This window comes from Harmonia axyridis, chromosome X (genome assembly GCF_914767665.1).
Source record: "Harmonia axyridis chromosome X, icHarAxyr1.1, whole genome shotgun sequence".
Taxonomy (NCBI): Eukaryota; Metazoa; Arthropoda; class Insecta; order Coleoptera; family Coccinellidae; genus Harmonia; species Harmonia axyridis.
The window spans coordinates 37,121,627-37,129,126 of record NC_059508.1 but is presented as its reverse complement, the minus strand read 5'-3'; the positions used below and the strand labels follow the sequence as shown (position 1 = coordinate 37,129,126).

The following is a 7,500-nucleotide window of genomic DNA, read 5'->3' as shown; positions in this document are numbered from 1 at the left end:
TATACATCATCATCATCTCGGACAAAACACCGATCAAAAATGAGAAAGTTTCTAGAAACAATCCCTCGCCAAGGCGTCCATATATAATACGAACCCCCGGCTATCAACTAATTTCTTATACACATTCCATCTCGACCCTTCGCTATACATGTGAATATAACGACACGGTGATTCGAGATTCAACAATATTTGTCGCTCGGAACGAATTGAGTGGTTGCAAATTTTTTGTGAACATAACCCGCAACGGGCAGAGGATCACGATTTTAAGGTTGGTCGCTTAAAGGCCATTCGACTACAAAGAGACGAAGCGGACCGCGACCTCGCTGCATGAGGTTGACGAAAGCGACCCAAGATGCGAAAGCCGAAACCAACACACCTTGCCAGTACCCAAACGCCGAGGTCGGATTCGGGTCTACCACTTACCAACTGAATATCATCCTAAAAAGAACTCCAAACAGTCTAGGACAGGACCCATTCTCCACCCCTTCTATATATGTCAGGAGAACCCCGGATTCCCCTCCAGACACGATTTAGCAAACTTTTCCCGATCGATCCGACCCACCGAGGCCGTTTCGACCGTTCGCCGCGCCTACTAGAGCTGATTTCTTCGGACTCCGATCAGAAAATCCGCCGATGCATGTCGTTAACACCTAGTCCGCCTCGTCCGATCGATCGAGGCCGTTTCGACCGTTCGCCGCGCCTACTAGAGCTGATTTCTTCGGACTCCGATCAGAAAATCCGCCGATGCATGTCGTTAACACCTAGTCCGCCTCGTCCGATCGATCTAGGCCGTCTCGAACCACCCATCGCGCATCGAAAGTCGCATCTCTCGAACTCCGATCCGGAAATCGGCCGATGCATCACGTTAACTATTTCTTATATATCTAATATAATATACATGGAGACGGTAAGAATTCTTTTAATCGAAGATATACATATACTTCTCATCAATATCCAAAAGCTTATCGAAAAATAAATTACTCAACTTTTACGTGAAGAATCGTTCACCCAAACCTTATCCCCTATATATGTCAGGAGAACCCAAGGTTCCCCTCCAGACACGATTTAGCAAACTTTTCCCGATCGATCCGACCCACCGAGGCCGTCTCGACCGTCCGCTGCGCCTACTAGGGCCGATTTCTTCGGACTCCGATCAGAAAATATACCGATGCATGTCGTTAACACCTAGTCCGCCTCGTCCGATCTATCTAAACAGTCTCGACGCACCCAACACTCTTTCAAAGTCGGATTACTCGGACTCAATCTGAAAATGGACCGATGCATGACGTCAACACTTAGCCCGCCTCGTCTGATCTATCTAAGCCATCTCGACCCACCCAACACGCCTTCCAAGTCGGATCACTCGGACTTCGATCTGAAAATCTCCGGACTCATTTTTATGAATATCCCCAGTCAGTAAGAACGTTATTTCGCCAATATATACCAACAATAAACCATATTCCAATAGCTGAACCAAAAATATAATTCCCGATCCAAACGTTCTGCATCGCCCAACGCGACCACCTTCCCTATATATGTCAGGAGAGCACAGGGTTCCCCTCCAGACAACACTTACGCTCTATCCCCGACTCTCGGTCGATCGATAGGCCAGGTCAGCGGTGTCTGTTTCGGCCGAAGCTCGGACTTTGGTCAAAATGTTCCGATACAAAATTTGAACCAAGATAGATACAGATATGATTCCTTCTTAAATATACGTTGATTATCGAACAGAATATGGTAAATATTTTGCGATGACCGAGGATTTCATGAATTTTTTTTTTTTTTCGAAAAAATTTTCTATTATCGGAATTTCCTCAAATTTCATTTGGTTGCCTCCTAATGCTTATTAAAAATGATAACCAACAATCAGAATCATTATTTATCATTTATTTCAATTTTTATAATGAAAAACGTTCACGTCCTTTCGCGCCTCTCGATCGTCGTTTACGTGATGCATCGGTCAGCCCTAGTTTACGTGGTGCATCGGTAAGATCGAGTTCACGTTCTGCATCGGTCTGCCCGAGTTTACGTGGTGCATCGGTAAGATCGAGATTACGTGGTGCATCGGTAAGATCGAGTTCACGTTCTGCATCGGTCTGCCTGAGTTTACGTGGTGCATCGGTATGATCGAGTTTACGTTCTGCATCGGTGTGATCTAGTTTACGTTGTGCATCGGTAAGATCGAGATTACGTGAAGCATCGGTATGATCGAGTTTACGTTCTGCATCGGTCTGGACTCTGAGATATATTTTCGACGTGAAAATGTTCCGATACAACTTTTGAACCAGGATAGTTAGAGAGATGATTTTTTCTGGGATGTACGTTGATTGGGGAATGGATTGTGGAAAATAACTTGCCATGACCGAGGTGTTCTCGAATTTTTTTTTTTTTTCGAAAAATATTTTCTGATTTTGGATTTCACTCAAATTTGATTTCGTTGCCTTCTAATGTGTTCTAAAAGAGTAAATCAGTAATCAGAATCGAAAAATATTTTTCGGATTTTTTTTTTTTTGAAAAAAAATTTTCTGATTTTGGAATTTCCTCAAATTTGATTTGGTTGCCTTCTAATGTGTTTTTAAAGCGTAAATCAGTAATCAGAATCAATATTCATTGTCGACTTTAATTTTTATAAGGAAAAATGTTCACGTCCTTAAACGCCTCCCCATCATTAGCCCGAGTCCAAGTCGATGTCAGTCCCGAGCGGACGGTGTCAGATACTACCTATCGCCCCGGTCTGGACTTGGCGAGGTATTTCGACGTGAAATGTTCCGATACAACTTTTGAACCAGGATAGTTAGAGAGATGATTTCTTCTATGTTGTACGTTGATTGTGGAATGGATTGTGGGAAATAACTTGCCATGACCCAGGTGTTCTTGAATTTTTTTTTTTTTCGAAAAAAATTTTCTGATCTTGAAATTTCCTCAAATCTGATTGCGTTGCCTTCTAATGTGTACTAAAAGAGTAAATCAGTAATCAGAATCAATATTCATTGTCGACTTTAATTTTTATAAGGAAAAATGTTCACGTCCTTAAACGCCTCTCCATCGTTACCCCGACTCCAAGACGATGTTAGACCGGAGCGGACGGTGTCAAATGCGACCGATCTCCCCGGTCTGGACTTAGCGAGATATTCCGACGTGAAATGTTCCGATACAAAAATTTAACTGTGATAGTTAGAGAGATGGTTCCTTTTGTGATGTACGTTGATTGTGTAATAGAATATGGAAATAAACTTGAGATGACCGAGGTCTTCTGGGATTTTTTTTTTTTTTCGAAAAATATTTTTCGATTTCGGAAATCCCTCAAATTTCATTGAGATATGTCCTAATGTGTTCTTAAAACTTAAATCAACAATCAGAATTAATATCCAAAAGTTATTTCATTTTTTATAAGGAAAAACGTTCACGTCCTTTCCGCTCCCAAAAAGTGAGATATCATAGAAAATATCGCTATATTTGTTGTTTACGGCCATACCACGCTGAAATTGCCAGTTCTCGTCAGAACACTGAAGCCAAGCAGCGTCGGGCGCGGTTAGTACTTGGATGGGTGACCGCTTGGGAACACCGCGTGCTGTAAGCTTTTTTTTTACGTTCTGCATCGGTCTGCCGAGATAACGTGGTGCATCGGTATGATCGAGTTTACGTTCTGCATCGGTAAGATCGAGATTACGTGATGCATCGGTAAGATTGAGATTACGTGGTGCATCGGTAAGATCGAGTTTACGTGGTGCATCGGTAAGATCCAATTCACGTTCTGCATCGGTAAGATCCAGTTCACGTGGTGCATCGGTAAGATCGAGATTACGTGGTGCATCGGTAAGATCGAGTTTACGTGGTGCATCGGTAAGATCCAATTCACGTTCTGCATCGGTAAGATCCAGTTCACGTGGTGCATCGGTAAGATTGAGATTACGTGGTGCATCGGTAAGATCGAGTTTACGTGGTGCATCGGTAAGATCCAATTCACGTTCTGCATCGGTAAGATCCAGTTCACGTGGTGCATCGGTAAGATTGAGATTACGTGGTGCATCGGTAAGATCGAGTTTACGTGGTGCATCGGTAAGATCCAATTCACGTTCTGCATCGGTAAGATCCAGTTCACGTGGTGCATCGGTAAGATCGAGATTACGTGGTGCATCGGTAAGATCGAGTTTACGTGGTGCATCGGTAAGATCCAATTCACGTTCTGCATCGGTAAGATCCAGTTCACGTGGTGCATCGGTAAGATTGAGATTACGTGGTGCATCGGTAAGATCCAGTTCACGTGGTGCATCGGTAAGATGGAGATTACGTGGTGCATCGGTAAGATCGAGATTACGTGGTGCATCGGTAAGATCTACTTTACGTTCTGCATCGGTCTGCCCTTGTTTACGTGGTGCATCGGTAAGATCGAGATTACGTGAAGCATCGGTATGATCGAGTTTACGTTCTGCATCGGTCTGCCCGATATTACGTGGTGCATCGGTCTGCCCTAGTTTACGTGGTGCATCGGTTTGGACTTAGAGATATATTTTCGACGTGAAAATGTTCCGATACAACTTTTGAACCAGGATAGTTAGAGAGATGATTTTTTCTGGGATGTACGTGGATCGGGGAATGGATTGTGGGAAATAACTTGCCATGACCGAGGTGTCCTCGAATTTTTTTTTTTTTCGAAAAAAATTTTCTGATTTTGGAATTTTCTCAAATTTGATTTGGTTGCCTCCTAATGTGTTCTAAAAGAGTAAATCAGTAATCGGAATCGAAAAATATTTTTCGGATTTTTTTTTTTTTCGAAAAAAATTTTCTGATCGTGGAATTTCCTCAAATTCGATTTGGTTGCCTTCTAATGTGTTTTTAAAGCGTAAATCAGTAATCAGAATCAATATTCATTGTCGACTTTAATTTTTATAAGGAAAAATGTTCACGTCCTTAAACGCCTCCCCATCATCAGCCCGAGTCCAAGTCGATGTCAGTCCCGAGCGGACGGTGTCAGATACTACCTATCGCCGAGGTCTGGACTTGGCGAGATATTACGACGTGAAATGTTCCGATACAACTTTTGAACCAGGATAGTTAGAGAGATGATTTCTTCTATGTTGTACGTTGATTGTGGAATGAAATACGGAAAATAACTCGCCATGACCGAGGTGATTACGATTTTTTTTTTTTTTCGAAAAAAATTTTCTGATCGTGGAATTTTCTCAAATTTGATTTGGTTGCCTCCTTATATGTTCTAGTAGCGATAATCAACAATCAGAATCAAAATCCATGGTCGGGTTTGATTTTTATAAGGAAAAATGTTCACGTCCTTTTTTACAACCCCGACTCATTGACGATGTTAGAACCGAGCCGGCGGTGTCAGATACGACCGATCGCCCCGGTCCCGATCGTCATTTACGTTGTGCATCGGTCTGCCCGAGATTACGTGGTGCATCGGTATGATCGAGTTTACGTGGTGCATCGGTAAGATCCAATTCACGTTCTGCATCGGTAAGATCCAATTCACGTTCTGCATCGGTAAGATCCAGTTCACGTGGTGCATCGGTAAGATGGAGATTACGTGGTGCATCGGTAAGATCGAGATTACGTGGTGCATCGGTAAGATCTACTTTACGTTCTGCATCGGTCTGCCCTTGTTTACGTGGTGCATCGGTAAGATCGAGATTACGTGAAGCATCGGTATGATCGAGTTTACGTTCTGCATCGGTCTGCCCGATATTACGTGGTGCATCGGTCTGCCCTAGTTTACGTGGTGCATCGGTTTGGACTTAGAGATATATTTTCGACGTGAAAATGTTCCGATACAACTTTTGAACCAGGATAGTTAGAGAGATGATTTTTTCTGGGATGTACGTGGATCGGGGAATGGATTGTGGGAAATAACTTGCCATGACCGAGGTGTCCTCGAATTTTTTTTTTTTTCGAAAAAAATTTTCTGATTGTGGAATTTTCTCAAATTTGATTTGGTTGCCTCCTAATGTGTTCTAAAAGAGTAAATCAGTAATCGGAATCGAAAAATATTTTTCGGATTTTTTTTTTTTTCGAAAAAAATTTTCTGATCGTGGAATTTCCTCAAATTCGATTTGGTTGCCTTCTAATGTGTTTTTAAAGCGTAAATCAGTAATCAGAATCAATATTCATTGTCGACTTTAATTTTTATAAGGAAAAATGTTCACGTCCTTAAACGCCTCCCCATCATCAGCCCGAGTCCAAGTCGATGTCAGTCCCGAGCGGACGGTGTCAGATACTACCTATCGCCGAGGTCTGGACTTGGCGAGATATTACGACGTGAAATGTTCCGATACAACTTTTGAACCAGGATAGTTAGAGAGATGATTTCTTCTATGTTGTACGTTGATTGTGGAATGAAATACGGAAAATAACTCGCCATGACCGAGGTGATTACGATTTTTTTTTTTTTTCGAAAAAAATTTTCTGATCGTGGAATTTTCTCAAATTTGATTTGGTTGCCTCCTTATATGTTCTAGTAGCGATAATCAACAATCAGAATCAAAATCCATGGTCGGGTTTGATTTTTATAAGGAAAAATGTTCACGTCCTTTTTTACAACCCCGACTCATTGACGATGTTAGAACCGAGCCGGCGGTGTCAGATACGACCGATCGCCCCGGTCCCGATCGTCATTTACGTTGTGCATCGGTCTGCCCGAGATTACGTGGTGCATCGGTCTGGACTTAGAGATATATTTTCGACGTGAAAATGTTCCGATACAACTTTTGAACTAGGATAGTTAGAGAGATGATTTTTTCTGGGATGTACGTTGATTGGGGAATGGATTGTGGGAAATAACTTGCCATGACCGAGGTGTTCTCGAATTTTTTTTTTTTTTTCGAAAAAAATTTTCTGATTGTGGAATTTTCTCAAATTTGATTTGGTTGCCTCCTAATGTGTTCTAATAGCGATAATCAACAATCAGAATCAAAATCCATAGTCGGGTTTGATTTTTATAAGGAATAATGTTCACGTCCTTTTTCGCCTATGTTCTTTTTCGACGTGAAAAGTTCCGATACAACTTTTGAACCAGGATAGTTAGAGAGATGATTTTTTCTGGGATGTATGTTGATTGACGTACGAAACTTGGAAAAAAAATAGAAAAGACCGAGGTACTCTAGAAAAAAAATTTATTGAAAATATTTTTTTGATTTCGGAATTAATTCGAAATTCATTCAGATGTCTTCTATCAATATCGCGAAAGAAAAATCAATAATCAGAATCGATATTCATCTAAGATTATTTCCTTTTGGATTGTGTTAACATTCGGTACGATCTTGTCTACGTGATGCATCGGTTTGTTTCTCGGCTCTTGTGAGCAAGTTGGACACTCGAGACGGCCTCCATCGATCGGATTAGGCGGGCTTTAATGTTAACGTGCTGCATCGGTGTGATCTTGTTTACGTCATGCATCGGTATAGCTTTAAATCGCGCCGTAAAGTCGTTCACGTCATGCATCGGTATCTTAAATCGCGCCGAAAAGTCGTTCACGTCATGCATCGGTAT

The 7,500-nt window shown here is 41.8% G+C and overlaps 1 non-coding gene across 1 annotated transcript; it reads left to right on the top strand.

Moving 5' to 3' along the window:
* The first annotated feature begins 3,461 nt into the window (after positions 1-3,461).
* On the top strand, positions 3,462-3,580 carry LOC123688384. Its single transcript, XR_006749908.1, has one exon. It is a non-coding gene; the product is annotated as a 5S ribosomal RNA (ribosomal RNA).
* Positions 3,581-7,500: the final 3,920 nt, after the last annotated feature.